The 23,098-nt window shown below is 35.9% G+C and overlaps 2 non-coding genes across 2 annotated transcripts; one reads left to right on the top strand and one right to left on the bottom strand.

Moving 5' to 3' along the window:
* Positions 1–863: 863 nt before the first annotated feature.
* LOC121219010 (small nucleolar RNA R71) lies at positions 864–970 on the bottom strand. Its single transcript, XR_005915491.1, has one exon. It is a non-coding gene; the product is annotated as a small nucleolar RNA R71 (small nucleolar RNA).
* An 18,473-nt stretch (positions 971–19,443) lies between these two features.
* On the top strand, positions 19,444–19,550 carry LOC121218785 (small nucleolar RNA R71). Its single transcript, XR_005915262.1, has one exon. It is a non-coding gene; the product is annotated as a small nucleolar RNA R71 (small nucleolar RNA).
* The last annotated feature ends 3,548 nt before the right edge of the window (positions 19,551–23,098 follow it).

Consider the following 23,098-nt stretch of genomic DNA (forward strand, 5'->3'; position numbering starts at 1 on the left):
AAGTTTAATAATTCTATGTTAAAGGAATGTAATTAATCCAACACAATCATATCATCTTGATTAAACTTTATTTGAAATCATGCATTAGAACCTTTTTATTTTTAATTTTTTTTACTTAGTTTTTAGCCATTAGTTTTTAATCATCTTTAAACCAAAATATTTTCCATCACCAAAGTGTTTTAACATTAATTTCATAAATATTCAATTTTACAGTCCATGTGGGTACGATAACTTGACATTTACTTGTCATTTTATTACTTGTTGCGATTGTGTACACTTGCACATTTTTGTCGTTCCAAATTTTTGGCGCCGTTGCCGGGGATTGTTTTTTTTTAAAAAGCCATTTTTGTTAATCTATTTTTACATTTTGGTTTATTTATTTTCCTATTTAAATCTTTACTTACTTAATCTTTCTGTGATTATTTTAGGTGTTTATGAGTATTGACCAGATTATCGACTTACTCCCTGTGGACCTTGAAATAGAACGATCCTTACTTTGAGCTTTACGACAGTATGTCGTGCCAGTATTTAACGATCTTCATCCGGGTATTAGGAGACCCAAAATCAAGGCACAATAACTCGAGCTGAAGCCAGTCATGTTCCAGATGCTTCAGACTTTGGGCCAATTCAGTGGAATGCCTACTAAAGATCCTCATCTTCACTTAAGACTATTTATGGAAGTGAGCGATTCTTTCAAGTTAGCCGGAGTACTCGAAGATGCATTACGACTGAAATTGTTCCCATATTCGCTAAGGGACAGAGCTTGTGCCTGGTTGAACTCATTGCCACCAAACACCATTTCTACATAGCAAGAGTTAGCTGAGAGAGTCCTTATGAAGTATTTCCTGTCGAGCAAGAATGCCAAGTTGAGGAATGAGATCACTGCCTTCCAACAAATGGATGATGAGTCCCTGTATAAGGCATGGGAAAGGTACAAAGAGTTATTATGAAAGTGCCCTCATCATGAAATCCTACATTGTATTCAACTTGAGACATTCTATAATGGTCTCAACGCTCACACGAGGATGGTAGTGGATGCCTCTGCTAATGGTTCTCTCCTTTCTAAGTCTTATAATGAGGCTTACAAAATTATTGAGAGGATTGGCAGCAACAATTATCAATGACCAACCAATCAAGCAGCGTCAGGAAGATGAGTCGTTGGAATACATTAAGTGGACGCTCTCACTTCACTCGTATCTCAAGTATCTTCAATATCCTCAATGCTTAAGAATCTTACCACTAATGGATCTAACAGTTTTGCAGCCCAACCACCTAACCAATTTGAGAATATAGCCTGTGTGTATTGTGGGGAAAGACATTTGTTTAAAGAATGTCTATCAAACCCCGAATCTGTATATTGCATGGGTAACCAAAACCAAAACCAAAACCAAGGGAGGCAAGAACTGCATTCCAACGTTTATAACTCATCACGGCGAAATCACCCAAATTTTTCTTGGAGTAGCCAATGGGCTAGAACCAGTAACACTTATGCCCAACCTAGACCAACTCAGCCGCCTAGTTTCCCCCAACAAGTTTAGAAACCAACCCAAGCGGAACCATCTAATAGATTAGAGAATCTATTGAAGGCATACATGGCGAAAAAGTGATACCACTCTAAGGAATTTGGAGAATCAAGTGGGCCAGCTTGCTACTGGACTCAGGAGCTGACCACAAGGTGCTCTACCTAGTGACACAAAGAATTCGAGAAATCTGGCGATGGAACATTGTAAAGCGTTGACATTGAGAAGTTGAAAAGGAGCCCAACACTATCTAAGTTGAAAAGGAGCTAGCTGACGCTCAAGATTCAGAAGAAGTTCAACCAAGTGTTGAAATTCTAGTTTCACCAGAACCAGAATCTGTAAAACCCGACAAAGTAACCTCAGGACCAGCTAATTCTGATGAACTAACAATATCGTTAGATGCAGAATTGCCACCAAAGATGAATCAACCAGAATCAGTCCAAATAATGAAACCACCACCACCCTACCCTCAAAGACTTTAGAAACAGAAGCAAGAGATTCAATTCAAGAAGTTCCTTGATGTACTCAAGCAACTTCACATCAACATCCCGTTTGTTGAAGTACTTGAGCAAATGCCGAACTACGTCAAGTTCATGAAAGATATCTTGTCTAAAAAATAAAGACTTGGAGAATTTGAGATGGTAGCTCTAACAAAGGAATGCAATGCATATCTTCAAGATAAACTACCTCCAAAATTGAAGGATCCTGGATGTTTTACCATACCGTGTAACATTCGTGTAACTTTGGAGCAACATATTGTGGTAAGACATTATGTGAGTTAGGTGCAAGTATCAACTTGATGCCTATGTCAATATTTAGAAAGTTGGGGATAGGAGAAGTTAGACCAACTAAAGTTACGCTTCAACTAGTAGATCAATCCTTAGCATATCTAGAAGGAAAAATCGAGGATGTATCTTTTATCTTTCATGCTAACTTTGTATTTCTAGATTTTGAAGCAGACAAAGAAGTACTAATCATCCTAGGAAGGCCGTTCCTAGCAACTGGAAGGACCCTTATTGATGTGCAGAAGGGCGAGCTCACTATGTGTGTTTAGGATGATCAGGTAACATTTAACGTCTTTAAGTCTATCCGATTTCTTGACAGAATGGATGATTGCTCTGCAGTGTTCAATTTAGAGGATATAATAGTGGAGAAGGAACTCAACTGTGTTGAGGACCCACTGGAAAGAATTTTGACATCGGATTCTCCAAATGATGAAGAGGAGGATGAATACTTAGCTTTGCTAGAAGCTAATCAAAGGGGATTTAATCCGCAATCCCGTTTTGAATCTTTGGAGTTAGAAAAGAGGGACTATTATCAACCAAAAGCGTCAATCGAGGAGCCATCTAAATTAGAACTCAAGGTATTACCTTCTCATTTAAAATACGTTTATTTAGGTAACGCTTCTACTCTGCCTGTGATTGTTTCAGCAGAATTGACCACTAAAGAAGAGGAGAAGCTTATTTTAGTTCTGAAACAATTCAAGAAGGCCATCGGATGGACCATAGCCAATATTCGCGGCATTAGTCCATCTGTATGCATGCACAAGATTATCCTAGAAGATGGCAAAAAGGGACAATCGATGGACAACGGAGACTGAACCCCATCATGAAGAACGTAGTAAAAAAAGAGATCATCAAGTGGTTAGATGCGGGTATCATCTATCCCATCTCAGACAGTTCATGGGTAAGCCCGGTCCAGTGCATGCCAAAAAAACGAGGTATCATGATCGTAGAGAACGAGAACAATGAGTTGATATCGACTAGAACGATTACGGGATGGAGAATCTGCATCGATTACTAGAAGTTGAACAAGAAGACTAGGAAAGATCACTTTCCTTTGCCGTTCTTGGACCAGATGCTGGATAGACTCGCAAGACGAGATTACTACTATTTTCTCGATGGATACTCAGGGTATAATCATATTACAATAGCACCGGAAGATCAATACAAAATGACATTCACTTGCTCGTACGGTACGTTTGCATTTAGATCCATGCCATTTGGTTTATGTAATGCACCTGCTACATTTCAAATATGTATGATGTCTATTTTTACTGACATGGTTGAGAAATATTTGGAATTTTTCATGGACGATTTTTCAGTATTCGGAGATACTTACAATGATTGCTTAGCCAATCTAACTAAGGTACTAAGGCGATACGAAGAAATGAATCCTGTACTCAATTGGGAAAAGTGCCATTTTATGGCACGAGAAGGATTTGTTCTAAGGTATCGGATAACAAGACATGGGATCGAGGTAGACAAAGCAAAGGTAGACGTTATTGAGAAACTCCCACCTCCAACATCTGTAAAGGGTGTTAGGAGCTTTTTGGGCCACGCCAGTTTTTATCAAAGATTTATCAAGGATTTCTCCAAAGTTGCTAAACCCTTATGCAAATTATTGGAGAAGAAATATATATATTCAAGTTTGATGAGGAATGCTTAAAAGCCTTCAACACTTTGAAGAGTTGATTAGTCACGGCACCCATAATCATCACACCAGACTGAGATTTGCCATTCGAATTGATGTGTGACGCAAGTGACTTTGCAATTGGAGCTGTCTTGGGCTAGCGAAGGAACAAAGTTTTTCATCCCATCTACTACACAAGTCGAACCCGAACAGGAGCTCAACTGAATTATATGGTAACAGAAAAAGAGTTACTTTCCATTGTGTTTGCTTTCGACAAGTGTCGATCTTATCTGGTAGGTACCAAAGTGACTGTCTATACGGACCACTCGGTAATTAAGTATTTACTTGCGAAGAAAGACGCTAAGCCGAGGCTAATCCGATAGGTACTTCTACTTCAAGAGTTCAATCTAGAAATTCAAGATCGAAAGGGAGTCGAAAATCAAGTAGCAAATCACTTGTCCAAATTGGAGCCACAAGAAGGGAATTCTCCTCTTATACCAATTTAGTAGACGTTTCCAGACGAAGATATCCTGAAAGTAAATCATGTCCATAATACCCCTTGGTTTGCTGATATTGCTAACTATTTAGCTTGTGGTTTGATGTCAATTGATAAGACGTATCAACAAAGGAAAAAGTTTCTTCACGATGTGAAGTAGTATTTCTGGGAAGAGCCATATGTGTTTAAAAAGTGTGTAGATCAGATGATCAGGAGATGCGTGGCAGAAGATGAAATACCGAAGATTTTATACCACTGTCACTCAGCTCCAAGTGGGGAACACTCCGGAGGAACATGTACAACGGGAAAAGTATTGCAAGCCGAATTCTTTTGGCCAACATTATTCAAGGATGCATATGCTTACGTGAAGAGCTGTGATCGATGTCAAAGTGTTGGAAATGTCACCAACAAAAATGAGATGCCTCGAACAAACATCATTGAGGTAGAGTTGTTCAATGTATGGGGTATTGACTTTCTTGGTCCTTTTCCTCCGTCTTGCGGTCACAAGTACATACTAGTAGCAGTAGACTATGTGTCTAAGTGGGTCGAGGCTGAGGCATATCTGAAAAACGATGCTAAGGTTGTGATGAGGTTTCTGCAGAAGCATGTGTTCACAAGGTTTGGAACCCCAAGAGCTATCATCAGTGATGAAGGATCCCACTTTGTAAACAAGTGGTTAAAATGGTTATTAGACAAGCATGGAGTGAAAAACAAGGTTGCAACAGCTTACCATCTGCAGACAAATGAGCAAGCTGAACTAGCAAATAAGGAGATCAAAGGCATACTTGAGAAGGTAGTCTGTCCGAACCGACAAGATTGGTCCACAAGATTAGATGATGCTTTATGGGCTTACAGAACAACATACAAGACACCGTTAGGGATGTCACCCAATAGGCTGGTCTTTGGGAAAGCCTGCTATCTACCATTGGAGTTAGAGCACAAAGCTTACTCGGCTCTTCAACAGCTTAATTTGGATCCTAAGCTCGCGAAAGAGAAATGGATGTTCCAACTCAATGAGTTAGAAGAGTTCCAAATGTTCTCATATGAAAATGCCAAATTACTTAAAGAAAGACTCAAGAAATGGCATGACAACCACATTCGCGTTCTAGAATTTGAAGCAGATCAGCAAGTGTTGTTGTTTAATTCCAGATTGAAGTTCTTTCTAGGTAAGCTAAAGTCACGTTGGTCTAATCCATTTACGATTCAACACGTCTATCCATATGGAGTTGTTGAACTCCAAGGTAAGGGAGGTAATTTCCAAGTCAATGCTCAGCGTTTGAAACATTACTACGGAGAAAACCCTGAATGGGATCAAATCTTGTTCAGTTTATCAGATATTTAAATTTTCTTGTTTTTAATAAATTGTTTAGGGTATATTTTTGGGTTTATTATGTTTAAATAAATTCTTTCTAGGAGATTGGAACTTAAGCGGGACTGCTTGTGACCCCTCCAATCTTCCTGGGAATTGATTTTTACATAATTTTCTGAGAAATTATTTCTTGAATGACAAAATAAATTTTTAATTTTTCAAATAAAAGGGTCAAATTGTGATCCAAGTTTTAAATTACAACTCAATTTCAAATTTTCATTAAGTCTAAGGACTTAATTGAATTATTTTTAAAATTTGGTTGCTAATTTCGTAAATAATATAAACTAGGTGCCTCTTTTTGTAAATATTTCCAAAAGGCATCTAAAATAAATATTTTTTTAATATATATTTATATAAATATGATAAACTTTAATATATAATTATATCTCTTATAATTTATATATTAATTTTTATCAACTTAGCATAGAATTAAGATTAGTTTAATTTTAATCATATTTTATTCTTATTTTAATAATTTAATAGCAATTGATAATTTCATTATTAATTGTTGTTAACTTTGAGTAGGACTAGACTTAGAATATTTAAATTATTAAATTTCTTTAAGAATTCTACTCTACTTCCTACTTCTCCGACTATAAATTCCACCCTTACTTCGTCCCATTCATTCATCACTCAAAACCCCAAAGCACCAAATCCCTTAAGTGTCGCAAGCCTCAACTGCACATTGCTTGGCTAGCAGCCTCAGCACACCACACGCCCCAGCCCCAACAGTCGCCCAGGCCGTGTCCTGCTCCTATACGCCACACCTGCAGCGCACATCCCAGCTCATCAGGTCTGCTTGCCGAAGGTTCTGCACGCTGCTGCTTGTGCGCAACCCCTACTGCGTGTTGCTGCCCGCTTCCACACCCATCCTTCCGCACACCTAGCAACCTTCCAACACGTCTGTGGCACACACCTTCACCCATCCTTAGCCAAATCCTCCAACCTACCTTAATTTAACCTCTTTTACTTTTAATTATTATTATTTTTTAAAAAGGGTGGTAAGACCGAATTTTCTCTTGAATTTTAATTTTGTTCAATTATTTAATTTTTCAAATCATTGAAAAATTAATAATTTTTATTAATTAAATTCTTGAGAAAATAAATTTTCCCATTTTATGTTCAAGTTAATCATGCCTCGCAAGAGAACTCTTGCCTCTGCCCAAATCGATGAAACACAAAATAAGTTCCACAGTGAAGAAGCCAAAGTAAGATACGAAATTCTCTTCAAAAATTAACAGATGCACCCAGAGAAAGGCTTCACATTGAAGGAAAGAAACTACGAACACTTTATGGCACGTATTCGCCAAGTTACTGAAGCCCTCAATTGGGAATTGTTTTGTGAAAAGAGACCAAGTGTGGATGAGGAACTAGTTCGTGAATTCTATGCGAATTTAACCTCAAGAGAATTGACCGAAGTTCCAGTTCACAGAATCAAGGTACCAATAAATTCAAATGCTATTAATGAGTTCTTTGAATTACCTAATTTAGAAAACGATGAATATTCCTCTTTGTTGAGCAACATTAAGCCAGAAAATTTGTAAGAAATTCTCGAGGAACTCACAATTCTAGGTTCTAAGTGGACTGTTTCAAAGCAAGGAATCCACACGTGTCGAAAAGAATATTTGACACCACTTGCGAAGGTATGGTTCTATTTCATCCGTTTCAGCCTTATGTCTAGTTCGCATGGGACTACAATCTCATTAGAGCGAGTGGTCCTATTATACTCAATACTAACTGGAAACACCATTGATGTAGGAAAAATCATCCTAAGAGAAATGCGAAATTTAGCCGTTAGACATTCTGGCCTAGCCTATTTCCCCCTTTATGATAACAATTTTGTGCTTAAAAGCAAAAATTCTTATGAACGTAAAGAAGACAGGGTATAGTCAGGGCACAATCACCGATTGGGACCTCTACTGAGTAGCTAGAGATTCTGTTCTACAACAACGAGTTGAAGAAAGTGAGGATCCTGAAGAAGCAGAAGATGACCCCACAGAGATCCTGCCAGAGCAGTCAACTGAAGTTCCTAATGAGGAAAAACCAATGGAACCACAAGTTGAACCTGATATCGAAACCTCAGTGTTTAGAGCTCCACTGCCTAGCCCAGATCTTCGTGATGAGCTATCAAAGCTGATGGACTTAATGCAAAACATGCAATGGCAGCAACAAGCCTACTAAAGATACTAAAAAATAAGGGATGACTCGATGAGGAGTGCCCTTAGGAAAATTTATAATGACCCATTTATTTTTGTGCTTGAGTTTCCAAATTTCATATTTGAACCATGGAGTTCATTGTCAAAGAGGGAGCAAAGAAATTCATGCAAAGGCAAAAATGATGAAGCAAAAGATGAGTCGAATTCGAAAGGATCGACAAAAAAATAAAAAAGGGAGGACCTCAACTTTATTTTATTTTTATTCTTAAGTTATTTTAGGATTAGGTTAATTAGGAATTTTTATTTTTGCACAATAAAACAAAATATAGGAATCATGAATAAAATTTGAACAAGTCACAAAGGCTAAAGTGTGGCAATAGGTATATACATGTCTAGGATTGGATTTCGAGAGAGCTTGGTACTTAAGCAGTCAATTTGACTCACCTCCTCTTTTCTAAAATCCTACCTGGTGTATAGTATCTATTCACTTTAAACAATGAGGACATTGTTCATTTTAAGTTGGGGGGACCGAAAATTTGAATTAATTCCACTCAGAATAAAATTTTCTTTTAATTATGATTAGGATATATTTTGTTCAATAATTTGAAATTTTGTTAAGTATGCTAAACTTCATTATTAATAAAGTTCTATTATTTCAATAAGTTATTATGTTAGCTTAATAATGATATGAATGTATTTTTAATAAATCATGCAAATTCGTACCATAGAATTTTTTTTAGTTCCCTAAAAAAAATTAGGCATGCATGAAAGTTTAAGTCTTTAGAATTGGCATAGTAATTTCTTGAGGCGAAATCCTAGGAAGCATGGAATAGTGAAAATGACTTAGGCAATTATTGTTTAAACCGTTTGAGCCTTTCAAGCCGACCATGATAAAATTTTCCTTTGAAACCCAACTTTGAGACTATATGGCCTAGTTTATTTGGACCTTTGCAATAGTTAGCCATCACTTTTCTCTTCGTTATCTTTAAAATTGTCCCAAACACTAGACTCAGTACTATTCAGAATATCGTTTGAAAATAAGTTTAGGGGAATTGAAAAGAAGTATCAATTGCCCGAAAATCGTAGTACATGAAGCAAGTACTCGAATTTGAATTTTAAAAAAATGTACTCGAAAGAAAATATATGTACAAAAGAGCATGTGAAAGTAAAATAAGTTGGTGTATCGAAGGTAAAAATTCTGAAGGTTCAATTTTACACTGACTCTAGGGTTTTTAAGCCAAAATTTATCTATCTTTTACCTACCCATAGCCTAGCCACATTACAACCTTAATAAAGACCTATTGATTCAAGTTTCTATGCTACCTACATTAGTGGAGAGAAATTGCGAAGATCAACATATGAAGACATAAGTTAAACTTAATGATTGCAGCTTAGTCTTGAATAGGAGAATAAAATATTCAAATTGGTAAGGGTTAACATGTCTTTGTTAAAGAGGCATTTAGTCTAATTTTGCTATTATAATAGTTTTTGGATTTAATTTGAACGATATGCATACTTAAGTAGCATAATTATCAAATTTCTTATTTTTGAGCCTAAGTATATTGAATTCATAATTTTGAGAAGAAACTTGTTCCGAAGGAATTCTTCAAAAGTGTTTCTGAGAAATTCTTTTTGAAATTTGTGCATTACTCAGGACGAGCAATGATTTAAGTTTGGGGTGTGGAAACACAGATTTATATACTTTTTCATACCTAATTCTACTTAAAATCATACATTTTCGATAGAATTTTTGTCATAAAATAATTAATTTTTATAAAATAATTAAATTGTATTAAAAATTTGAAAATGTTAATTTTTATTCAATTTTACAATTATTTTTAGTGAATTTTGATTATTTTTGATAGATTCGTACAAAGGGCGAAAATTGACCTGGCAAACACCATTAGAAGAACAAAACTGAGAAGCAATTCGAAGTAACAAGGAAAAATAATTTCCAGCCTAAGAAGGTCCAAATATGTGTATTAATTCATAATTTAATTAATTTTAATTTATTCCCAATTTAATTTGGGCTAAATAAATTAATTTTAACTAATTATGGAAAATGGGCCCAGTTGAATCGCACCAGTTGAACCAAATTGAGCGAACCGAACCAGCCACCAATTGGGCAGCCCAAAACCGTTCAAATGCTGACCCAACTCAGCATTTTTATTTGATTAAATGAGCTTCAAGAAGGCCTTTAAAAGACTTCTAAATTGCATTCAAACCTCACTTTAAATTAAGGCTTTAAGGATTTGCCCCAGGCTAATTTTAGCAAAGTTGAAAGTCTCAACTTTGTCATGTAGGATGGCCGGACATGGGGGGCTCTTTGCCTGCTGAAATTTTCTATTTTTAGCAGCCATCCTCAGCTATATAAACCCCCCTTTGCTGCCCATTCAAATCATCCCTCACACTCTCATTCTCTCTTCTCCTCTCTCACTTTCTCTCAACTTTTCCTTCCCATTTTCCCTTTTGTTCAAGTGTCGATTTCTTCTCTTGGGAAAGAGGTCCTCATCAGTCATTTTTGAGCAGCAATTAAAGTGTTCATAAGCCACCTCGATAGCCGAGGATAACGGAGAACGAAGAAGGGAGAAATTAGTTAAGCCACGGAGAAACACCGGATTTGCTTCTTGTTCCTTATCTCTTTAAATTTCGTTGTTGTTTTGACAAGCATGTTTATGAATATTTATGCTATTGAAATGGTTATTTTAATCAATAGCTTGAATTTAATCAGATTTGGGTTCATTATTTTTTGCCTACTTGAATTATTGAAATTTGTGTTTGTGCTGTTATACGCCTCGGTAATATGCTTGATTAAGTAAAATCATGCCTAAGTTATTCTTGGAATATTAATTGTTAGATAACTAATAATTTAATTATTAAATTTTATTGAAATTGTAATTAATCGACACAATACTTAATCAGTGCATGTTTATTCTTCTAAGGTAGCTGAAGTTAATTTAGCATTGTATTTGGCGATACATATGCCTTGCATAACTTGCAAGATTATTGTGATTAAACTGTTTCAAGGTAGAAATACTTTGTTACCTCACTTGATCTTTTATATGCTTGGGAATATTGATTAATCGCTTGGATTGACATTGGAAAATGTTCAAGAGACTGATTAATTTAATAAGTATGTATGAGCAGTAGTTAGCAAATTACCGAGTTACCGTGAATTTGTTCGTAGCAGTATAAACATAAGTTTAGTAATTCTAAATTAAAGGAATGTAATTAATCCAACACAATCATATCATCTTGATTAAACTTTATTTGAAATCGTGCATTAGAACCTTTTTATTTTTAATTTTTTACTTAGTTTTTAACCCTTAGTTTTTTATCATCTTTAAACCAAAATATTTTCCATCACCAAAGTGTTTTAACATTAATTTCATAAATATTCAATTTTACAGTCCCTGTGGGTACGATAACTCGACATTTACTTGTCACTTTATTACTTGTTGCGATTGTGTACACTTGCACATTTTCTTCGTTCCAGTACTACAATTTCTTTTTTGAGCATTTGATACTTCTTTTCAACTCCCCCAAACTTGTTTCAAAGAATATCCTCAATAGTACTGAGACTAGTGTTTGGGACAATTTAAAGATAATTACGAGAAACGTGATGGCTAAATATTGCAAAGGTTCAAATAAAATTAGGCCATATAGTCTCAAAGTTGGGTTTCAACAGATAAAAATTCGTCAAGGTTGGCTTGAAAGTCTTAAACGGTCCAAACAAAAGTTGCCTAAATCATTTTCAACATTCCATGCTTCTTAGGATTTCACCTCAAGAAACTACTAAGTCAATTGTAGAGACTTAAACTTTCCTAAGGAACTAAATCATTTTCAACATTCCATGCATCCTCACTTTCCTAAGGAACTAAAAATTTTATGGTATGATTTACAAGCTTTATTAAAAATACATTTTTACCATTATTAATCTAACATAACAATTATTGAAATAATCAAACTTTATTTATACTAAAGTTTAGCATACTTAACAAAATTTCAAAGTTTTGAACAAAATATATCCTAACCCTAATTAAAAGAAAATTTTATTCTGAAAGGAAATAATTTCAATTTTTCGGTCCCCCTACTTAAGATGAACAATGTCCTCATTGTTAAAAGTGAATAGATACTATACACCTGGTAGGATTCTAGAAAAGAGGAGGTGAGTCAATTTGACTGTTTAAGTACCAAGCTCTCTCTCGATCCAATCCTAGACATGTATATATCTATTGCCACATTTTGTACTTTGCAACTTGTTCATTTTTATTAATGATTTCCACCTCTTGCTTTATTATGCGAAAAATAAAAATTCCTAATAAAACCTAATCCTATTAAATAACCTAAGAACGAAAATAAAATAAAGTCAAGATTTCCCCTTTTTATTTATTTGCAGATCCCTTCGAATTTGACTCATCTTTTGCTCCATTGTCTTTGTTTTTGCATGAATCACTTCGCTCCCTCTTCGATAGTGGACTCCATGGTTCAAATATGAAATCTGGAAAATCAGGCACAAAAATAAACGAGTCATTGTATATTTTCGTAAGAGCGCTTCTCATTGAGTCATCCCGTATTTTTGAATATCTCCAGTAAGCTTGTTGCTGCCACTGCATATGTTGCATGATGTTCATCAACTTTGACAGCTCAACTCGAAGATCTGGACGAGGGATTGAGTCCTGAACATTGAAGTTACAACCTCAGGTTTGGTTACTGGTTCCATTGGTCCTACCTTATCAGGGATTTCAGTTGACTACATTGGTTCGATCTCTATAGGATCTTCTTCTTCTTCGAGATCCTCACTCTCTTCAACTCGTTGCTGTAGAACAGAGTCTCCCTGTGGTTGTGATCTGGCTATAACCTGTCTTCTTTACGTTTGAAAGAATTTTAGCTTTCAAGCACAAAATTGTTATCGTAAAGGGAAAATAAGCTGGGCCGGAATTTCTAGTGGCACAATTCTGCATTTCTCTCAAGATGATTTTTCCCACATCAATGGTCTTTCCAGTTAAAATCGAGTATAACAAGACCATTCGCTCTAATGAAATTGTAGTCTCATGTGAAATGGGCATAAGGCTAAATCAAATGAAGTAGAACCATACCTTCGCTAGTGGTGTCAAATATTCTCTGTGACAAGTGTGAATTCTTTACTTTGACACAGCCCACTTAGAACTTGGAACTATAAGTTCCTCAAGAATTTCTTTCAGATTTTCAGACTCAATATTTCTCATCAAGGAAGAATATTCGTCGTCTTTGAAATTAGGTAATTCAGAGAATTCATTAATAGCGTTTAAGGTTATTGGTACCTTAATTCCGCAAACAGAAACTTCTGTCAATTCGCTTGAGGTCAAATTCGCGTGAAATTCATGAACTAACTCCTCATCTACACTAGGTATTTTCTCACAAAATAACTCCCAATTGAGAGCTTCAGCAATTTGTCGAATGCGCGCCATGAAATCAATATAATTGCTTTCTTTCAGCATAAAGCCTTTTTCTAGGTGCATCTATTGATTCTTGAAAACATTTTCACATCTCGCTTTGGCTTCTTCACAATGGAATTTGTTTTGTGATTCGTCAATTTGGATAGAGGCACGAGTTCTCTTGCGAGGCATGATTAATCTGAACATAAGATGAAAACAAATATTTTCTCAAAAATTTAATTAGTACACAATATTAATAATTCAATAAATTGGAAAATTAAATAATTAAATAAAATTAAAATTTAGGAGAAAAAAATATAAAGCAAAAGGGGTTGGTTTAGGGATAGTTGTAGGGTGTCTTGATGGTGTGGTGCGATAAGCAAGGGTCTTGATGCGAGTATCAAGGCGCAGTGTGAGCAGATGTGCGGATAGCAGCTGGCACTATCGGGCGAACAACAAGGCTAGTGAGTTGGTGCGCGCGAGTGGGTGCGTTAGAGCAGGTCTGGCGCGAGCGGCAGTAGCGGCTGGTGTGTGCGTGGGCTGCTGGCCAAATGGGGCTGCTGCTAAGCGTGAGGGTGACGTGTGGAGCTAGGCGGTGTTACAGCTAGAGAGTTCGGCACTAGGTGATTTAGTACTTGGTGGGTTTTGGATGCTAGGATTGATGGAGGGATGAGTGAAAAAAATGATAAAGGTGGGTGAAATTTATAGTGAAAGGAGTAGGAGTTTAATTAGAATTCTTAGACCAAATTAATAATTAAGATGTTCCAAGTTCTAATTCTACATGGAGTTAACAATAATTAATAATTAATATAATCCATATTAAAGTATTATTTGCTATTAATTTATTAAAATAAATACTTATTAAATAAAATATGATCAAATTTAAACTAATCCTAATTCTATAGAAAGTTGATAATAATTAATAGATATTATAATAGATATAATTATATATTAATGATTATCATCTTATTTATTAAATTAAATTGAAAATATTTATTCTAGATGCCTTTTGAAAATATTTACAAAAAGAGACATCTAATTTTTAATATTTACAAAAAGAGCAACCAAATTTTGAAAATAATTCAATTAAGTACCTAGACTTAAGGAAAATTTGAAATTGAGTTGCAGTTATAACATGGATAAAAATTGACCCTTTTATTTGAAAAACTAAAAATTTATTTTGCTATTTAGGGAATAATTTCTCGGAAGATTATGTTAAAATCAATTCTCAAGAAAGATTGGAGGGGTCACAAGCAGTCCCGCTTAAGTTCCAATCTCTTAGACATAATTTATTTAAACATACTAATCCCGAAAATATACCCTAAATCATTTATTTAAAAATAAAAATAAGAAAAATTAAATATTTGATAAAATGAACGAAATTTGATCTCGTTCAATTTTATCCCCTAAGTAATATTTTAACCGCTGAGCATTAACTCGAAAATTACCTCCCCTTACTTTGAAGTTCGACAACTCCATATGGATAATCTTGGTGAATTGTAAATGGACCGGACCAACGTGATTTTAACTTACCTGGAGAGAATCTTAATCTGTAATTGAATAACAAGACTTGCTGACCTACTTCAAATTCTCAAACCCAAATGTGCTTGTCATGCCATCTCTTAAGTCTTTCCTTAAGTAATTTGGCATTCTTGTATGAGAGCATTCAGAATTCTTCTAACTCTTTGAGTTGGAGCATCCATTTCTCTTTAGCAAGCTTAAAATCCAAATTGAGTTGTTGGAGAGCCCAGTAAGCTTTGTGCTCTAACTCCAAGGGCAAATGACAGGCTTTCCTAAAGACCAACCTATAGGAGTCTTGTATGTTGTCCTGTAAGCCCATAAAGCATCGTCCAATCTTTGGGACAAATCTTGTCGGTTCGGGCATACTACCTTCTCGAGTATGCCTTTGATCTTTTTGTTTGCCAATTCAGCTTGCCCATTCGTCTGTGGATGGTAAGCTGTCGTAACCTTGTGCTTTACTCCATGTTTATCGAGTAACGATTTCAACCACTTGTTCACAAAATGGGACCCTTCATCACTGATGATAGCTCTTGGGGTTCCAAACCTTGTGAACACATGCTTCTGCAAAAACTTCATCACAACCTTAGCATCATTTGTCGGATATGCCTCAGCCTCAACCCACTTAGACACATAGTCTACTGCTACCAATATGTACTTGTGACCAAAAGATGGAGGGAAAGGACCGAGAAAGTCAATACCCCAAACATCGAATAACTCTACCTCAATGATGTTTTTCCGGGGCATCTCATCTCTGTTAGTGACGTTTCCAACCCTTTGACATCAATCACAACTATTTATGTAAGCATACATGTCTTTCAATAGTGTTGGCCAAAAGAATTCGGCTTGCAATACTTTGACCGCAGTATGTATACCTCCGAAGTGTCCCCTACTCAGAGCTAAGTGACAATAATATAGAATCTTATGTACTTCATCATCTGCCATGCATCTCCTTATCATTTGATCTATACACTTTTTAAACAAGTATGGTTCTTCCCATAAATAGTACTTCACATTGTGAAGAAACTTTTTCTTTTTATGATACGTCTTATCAATCGACATCAAACCACAAGCTAAATAGTTAGTAATATTAGCAAACTAAGGGGTATTATGGACAAGATTTACCTTTAGTATGTGTTCATCTGGAAATGTCTCCTGAATGGGTATAAGTGGAGAATTCCCTTCTTGTCGCTCCAACCTGGACAAGTGGTCTGCTACTTGATTTTCTACTCCCTTTCGATCTTGAATTTCTAGATCGAACTCTTAAAGTAGAAGTACCCATCTGATCAGTCTCAGCTTAGCGTCTTTCTTGGCAAGTAAATCCTTAATTATCAAATGGTTTGTATAGACAGTCCCTTTGGTACCTACAAGATAGGATCGAAACTTGTCAAAAGCAAACACAATAGCAAGTAACTCTTTCTCTGTTACCGTATAATTCAGTTGAGCTCCTGTCAGAGTTCGCTTGCATAGTAGATGGGATTAAAAACTTTATTCCTTCGCTGGCCCATGATAGTTCCTATCGTAAAGTCACTTGCGTCACACATCAATTCAAATGGCAAATCTCAGTCTGGTGTGACGATTATGGGTGCTGAAATTAACCGACTCTTCAAATCTTTGAAAGCTCTTAAGCATTCCTCATCAAATTTGAATGTCGTGTCCTTCTCTAATAATTTGCATAAGGGTTTAACAATTTGGGAGAAGTTCTTGATAAATCTTCGATAGAAACCGACATGGCCTAAAAAGCTCCTAACACTCTTTACAGATGTTGGAGGTGGGAGTTTCTCAATAACGTCTACCTTTGCTTTATCTACCTCGATTCTATGTCTCGTTATCCGATACCATAGAACAATACCTTATCGGACCATGAAATGACACTTTTCCAAGTTGAGTATGAGGTTTGTTTCTTCGTATCGCATTAGTACCTTGGCTAGACTGGCTAGGCAATCATCATATGCATCTTTGAATACTGAAAAATCATCCATAAATGCTTCCAAGTATTTTTCAACCATGTCAATAAAAATAGACATCATACATCTTTGAAATGTAGCAGGTGCATTACATAAACCAAATGACATGCGTCTAAATGCAAATGTACCGTATGGGTAGGTGAATATTGTCTTGTGTTGATCTTCTGGTGCTACTGTAATCTGATTATACCCCAAGTATCCATTGAGAAAATAGTAATAGTCTCGCCCTGGGAATCTATCCAGCATCTAGTCCAAAAATGGTAAGGGAAAGTGATCTTTCCTAGTCGCCTTGTTCAGCTTCCGGTAATCGATGGAAATTCTCCATCCCGTAACTGTTCTAGTCGGTATCAACTCGTTATTCTTGTTTTCAATGACCGTAATACCTCCTTTATTTGGCACACACTAGATCAGACTTACCCACAAACTTTCTGAGATGGGATAAATTATACCTGTATCCAACCACTTGATGATTTCTTTCTTTACCACGTGCTTCATGATGGGGTTCAGTCTTTGTTGTCCATCAATCATCCCTTTTTTGCCATCTTTCAAGATGATCTTGTGCATGCATACAGATGGACTAATGCCGCGAATATCGGCTATGGTTAATTTCTTCTTGCTTAACGGTTAATTTCACTGAAACAAACACAAGGAAAGTAGAAGCGTTACCTAAATAAACATATTTTAAATGTGACGGAAGTACCTTCAGTTCTAATTTAGGTGGCTTCTCGATTGATGCTTTCGGTTGGGCATAATCCCTATTCTCCAACTCCAAAGATTCAAAACAGGATTGCAGATTAAATCCCCTTTGATTAGCTTCTAGCAAAGCTAAGTATTCATCTTCCTTTTCATCATTTGGAGGGTCTGATGTCAAAATTTGTTGCAATGGGTCCTCAACATAGTTGAGTTCTTTTTCCATGATTAATTCCTCTAAATCAGACAATGCAAAACAATCATCAATTGTATCAGGAAATCGCATAGACTTAAAAACATTAAATGTTACTTGGTCGTCCTGAACACGCATAGTAAGCTCACCCTTCTGCACATCAATAAGTGTCCTTCCAATTGCTAGGAAAGGCCTTTCTAGAATGATTCTCACTTCTTTGTCTACTTCAAAGTCTAGAATAACAAAGTTAGCAGGAAAAATAAATTTGTCTACATGTACCAATACATCATCAGTTTTTCCTTCTGAATGTGCTAAGGATCGATCTGCTAATTGAAGTGTAACCGTAGTAGGTCTAACTTCACCTATCCCCAACTTACACGCACCCAAATCACATAATACCTTACCACAATATGTTGCTCCAATGGTTCAAGGTATGGTAAAACACCAAAATGACACACTTTGAGGGTAGTTTGTCTTGAAGATACGCACTGCATTCCTTTGTCAAGGCTATCGTCTCAAATTCTCCAAGTCTTCATTTTTTTAACACGATATCATTCATGAATTTGATGTAGTTCAACATTTTTTCAAGTGCTTTAACCAACGAGATGTTGATATGAAGTTGCTTAAGTACGTCTAGGAATTTCTTGAATTGAACTTCCTACTTCTGCTTCTAAAGCCTTTGAGGGTAGGGTGGTGGAGGCTTCTTTACTGGAACTGGTTGATTCGTCTTCTGTGGCAATTCTACATCTAACGCAGTTCTTAGTCTATTAGAATTAGTTGGTTCAGTAGTTACACTATCAGATTTTGTAGATTTAGGTTTCGATGAAACTGAAATTTCAACATTCGGTTGAACTTCCTCTGAGTCTTGAGCATCAGCTAGCTCCTTTTCAAATTTGATTGTGTTGGGCTCTAATGTCTTTGCACTCCTCAATGTCAACTCTTTACAATGCTCCTTCCATGGATTCCTCAGATCCTCCGTATCACTAGGTAAAACACCTTGTGGTCAGTTTCTAAGTTCAGTTGCAAGCTGGCCCATTTGGTTTCTAGCCTTTTCAATGTAATTGTTTGGCTTTGGATTAAGGCATCGTTCTTGGCTATGTATGCCTTCAACAAGTTTTCCAAGCCATTGAATGGTTCAACTTGAGGTTGTTTCTGAACTTGTTGGCTAAAAATAGGTGGCTGGGTCGGTCTAGGTTGGGCGTATGTGTTACTGGGTCCAGCCCCTTGGTTACTCTAGGAGAAATTAATGTGGTTTTGCCACAATGGGTTATAGGAATTGGATTGTATTCCTTGCCTTCCTCGGTTTTGGTCCCGATTACCCATGTAATAAACGGATTCTGGGTTCAATGGACTTTCTTCGAACAGATGTCTTTCCCCACAATAAACACAGGCTACATTTTCAAATTGATTCAGTAGCTGTGCTGCAAAACTATTAAACCCATTAGTGCTAAAATTTTTAAGCATTGAGAATCCCTGAGATGCGAGTAAAGTTAGAGCGTCTACTTCATGTATTCCAACGACTTGTCTTCCTGATGCTGCTCGATTGGTTGGCCATTAATAATTGTCACTGGCAATCCTCTCGATGATTTCATAAGCCTCACTGTAAGACTTAGAAAAGAGGGCACCGTTAGCAAAAGCGTCCACTATCATCCTCGTATGAGCATTGAGACCATTATAAAACGTCTCAAGTTGGATGCAGTATGGGATTCTATGATGAGGGCACTTCTGTAATAATTCTTTGTACCTTTCCCATGCCTCATACAAGGACTCATCATCCATTTCTTGGAAAGCAATGATCTCGTTCCTCAACTTAGCATTCTTGCTAGGTGGGAAATACTTCATGAGGAATCTTTCTGCTAATTCTTTCCATGTTGAAATTGAATTTGGTGGCAATGAGTTCAACAAGACTCGAGCTCTGTCCCTTAGCGAATATGGGAACCGCTTCAATTGTACGACATCTTCGGGTACTCCAACTAACTTGAAAGAATCGCTCACCTCCATAAACAGTCTTAAGTGAAGATGAGGATCTTTAGTAGGCATTCCACTGAATTGGCCCACTGTCTGAAGCATTTGGAACATGACTGGCTTCAGCTCGAACTATTGTGCCTTGATTTTGGGTCTCCTAATACTTGGATTAAGATCATGAAGCACTGGCACGACATACTGTCTTAGAGCTCTATCCCTATCATTAGCAATAATGATAGGATTTTGAGCAAGGTTTACTCTGTTCCCTTGATTCAGATTTTTGAAGTTTGTCTCTTCGGTCTTTCTTTAACATGCTTGTCTTCTTCACTGTCGAAAAGTTCTTTCTATCTCAGGGTTTATGGGGAGTAAATCGAGGATTCGATCAATATTCATAAACACCTGAAATAAACACAAAAAAAATTAATTAAATTAAATTTTAACAGAAAAATAAACCAAAATGCAAAATTAACAAATTCACAAATAATGACTTTTTAAAATAGTTCCCCGGCAACGGCGCCAAAAACTAGGAACGACAGAAATGTGCAAGTGTACACAATCGCAACAAGTAATAAAGTGATAAGTAAATGTTGAGTTACCATACCTACATGGACTGTGAAAATAATTATTTATGAATGTAATTTAAAACACTTTAGTGAAGAAAAATATTTTGATTTTAGGAGGTGATTAAAAACTAAAATTTTTAACTAAGTAAAATAAATAAATGGAAAATAAAAGTTCCGATGCACGATTTCAAAAGATGATTTTAATCAATATGACATAATTGTGTTTGATTAATTACATTTCTTAACTTAGAATTATTAAACTCATGTTCATGTTATTACGAATAAATTCACGGTAACTCGATAATTTGCTAACTTATGAACATACTTACCTACGAAAATCCATTTATCTCTTGATTGTATATCTATGTCAGTTCAACCAATTAAACAAATTTTAATAGGCAAATGTGTTAATACACATACATACTTATGAAATTAAAATAATCTCTTGTACATATCTCTATGCTAATTCAAACAATTAATTCAATCTCATAAGCACATAAAAGATTACATGAAGTAACAATGTATTTCTACCTTGAAACAGTTTATTCACAATAATCTTGCAAGCTATGCAAGGCTAATGTATCGATAGATACCATTGCTAATTTAACCCTCAACTACCTTAGATGATTAAACATGCACTGATTAAGTATCGTGTCAATTAATTACAATTTCAATCCGTTTAAATAATCAATTCATTAGTTACCTTAGAATTGTAATACAAGAATAACTTAGTCAAGTTTTTACTTAATCAAACATCTTACCGAGGCCTATAACAACACAAACACAATTTTAATAACTCAAGTAGACGAAATGCAATCAACCTAACACGAATTAAATTTAATTCATATTAATTAAATTAAAGATATCAACATTACAAATATTCAAAGACATGTTCATAACAACAACAATAAATTTAAAAAGATAAGGAACAAGAATCAAATCCAATGTTTCTCCAAGGCTTGACTAGTTTGCTCCGCTCCTCCTTCTCCGCTTGTTCTTGTTAAACTAAGGCTTCCACAAACACTTGAATGTTGCTCCAAATGATGGTTGAAGGACTCTTTTTCAAGAGGTGAAATTGGAAAAGGAATAGGGGAAGAAAATGAAAAACAATGGAAGGGAATGAAGAGAGAAAAGTGAGAGAGAAGTGAAGAAATGAATGGGTTTGAGATGTGTTTGAAGTAAGCAGCCAAGTGGGTATTTATAGGTTGAGATGACTGCTAAAATTAGCAAAAATCAGTAGCCATAGAGTCCCCCCATGGCCGGCCACACATGTGGCAAGTTTGAAGGTTTCAAACTTGTTATTTTAAGGTAGGGGAAATCTAAAAAGACATAAATAGTGGAGGGGTTTCAATGCAATTTGAAGGAGTCTTTAAGGGCTATTTTGCAAGCCAAATAATCATCCAAACAAGCTGATTGGGTCAGCATGTGGGACAGTTTGGGCTGCTCAGTGCTCAGTTGGATCGGTTTACTCAGTTCAACTCAACTAGGCCACTTTTCATAATTAATTAATAATAATTTATTTAGCCCAAATTAAATTGGATTAAAATTAAAATTAATTATATTATGAATTAATACACATAATTTGGACCGTCTTAAGCTAAAAAATTAATTCGCCTTGATGCTTCAAAATTGCTTCTTGGTTTTGCGCTTCTAGTAGTGTTTGTTGAGCCATTTTTTGCCCTTTGTGCATATCTATCGAAAATAATCAAAATTAATCAAAATCTGATATAAAATTAATTAAAATTCAACATGTTCATAATTTGAGTGAAAAATAATTATTCTATAATAATTATATATATTTCGACTAGAATTTTACCAAAACTGCATGAATTTGAGTTAAAAAGGGCATGAAAAGGTGTGTATATTTTCCTGTTTCCAGTAATAACATCAAATCAGCCGGAAAGTTGCTATCCTGAATCCTTAAAGGACAGTTTTTACAAACTCTATCAACTAACACATACTGACCTAAAGGATTCATTACTTTGATCACAAATTCAGTTGACTCAAGGTATTTTCTTATCCGACACTAAAGTTGTGCATACATATGAGTGCATTGAACTCGAGTCAAACAAAGCATTAACATTAATATCAAAGATAGAAAATGTACCGGTAATCACATCAGGTGCTGAAGCTTCCTCTTGAGCTTGAATCGCATAAGCCCTAGCTGGTGGTCGACGCTCAGATCTAACCGTCGAATCTTTCGTTCCATTTCAACTATTACCCGCATTACCACTATTTCTGGATGGTCTCCACCTCGCAGCTGTGTTACTCAAACAAGTATTCTAAGCTTTCTCTCTATCAGATCTTTCAGGGTAGTCTCTAAGGAAATGATCGGAAGAACCACATTGAAAGCACGACCCGTCTCTCAATCTCCACTCCCCGAAATGTCGTTTATTGCATTGTTGAAATTTAGGATTATTATTTCGGACACTACCTACACTCGCTATAGAAGTAGCTTGAGGTCTCGAATTTGAATAATAATTTCCTTTATCTCTTATTGAGAATCCTGCTGAAGCTGATGTATGACTATGAAATTCCTGTGAAGCTTGAGGTCATTTACCCCTGTCACGAACCTCAGAATCTGCCTTTCTTTTAGTTTTACTGAGTTCTTTAGCTTTATGTGCTCGATCCTCCAAAACCACGAATTATTTCAATTCCAAAATTCCAACTAACAGTTTGATATCTTCATTTAAACCGTCTTCACACCGAGTACACATAACAGCCTCTAATGGTATACATTCCCGAGTATACTTGCTAAGTCGCACAAATTCTCTTTTCATAATCAGCTATAGCCATACGGCCCTATTTTAATTCAAAGAACTCTTTCCGTTT

The sequence above is a fragment of the Gossypium hirsutum genome, chromosome D06 (genome assembly GCF_007990345.1).
Source record: "Gossypium hirsutum isolate 1008001.06 chromosome D06, Gossypium_hirsutum_v2.1, whole genome shotgun sequence".
Lineage (NCBI taxonomy): Eukaryota > Viridiplantae > Streptophyta > Magnoliopsida > Malvales > Malvaceae > Gossypium > Gossypium hirsutum.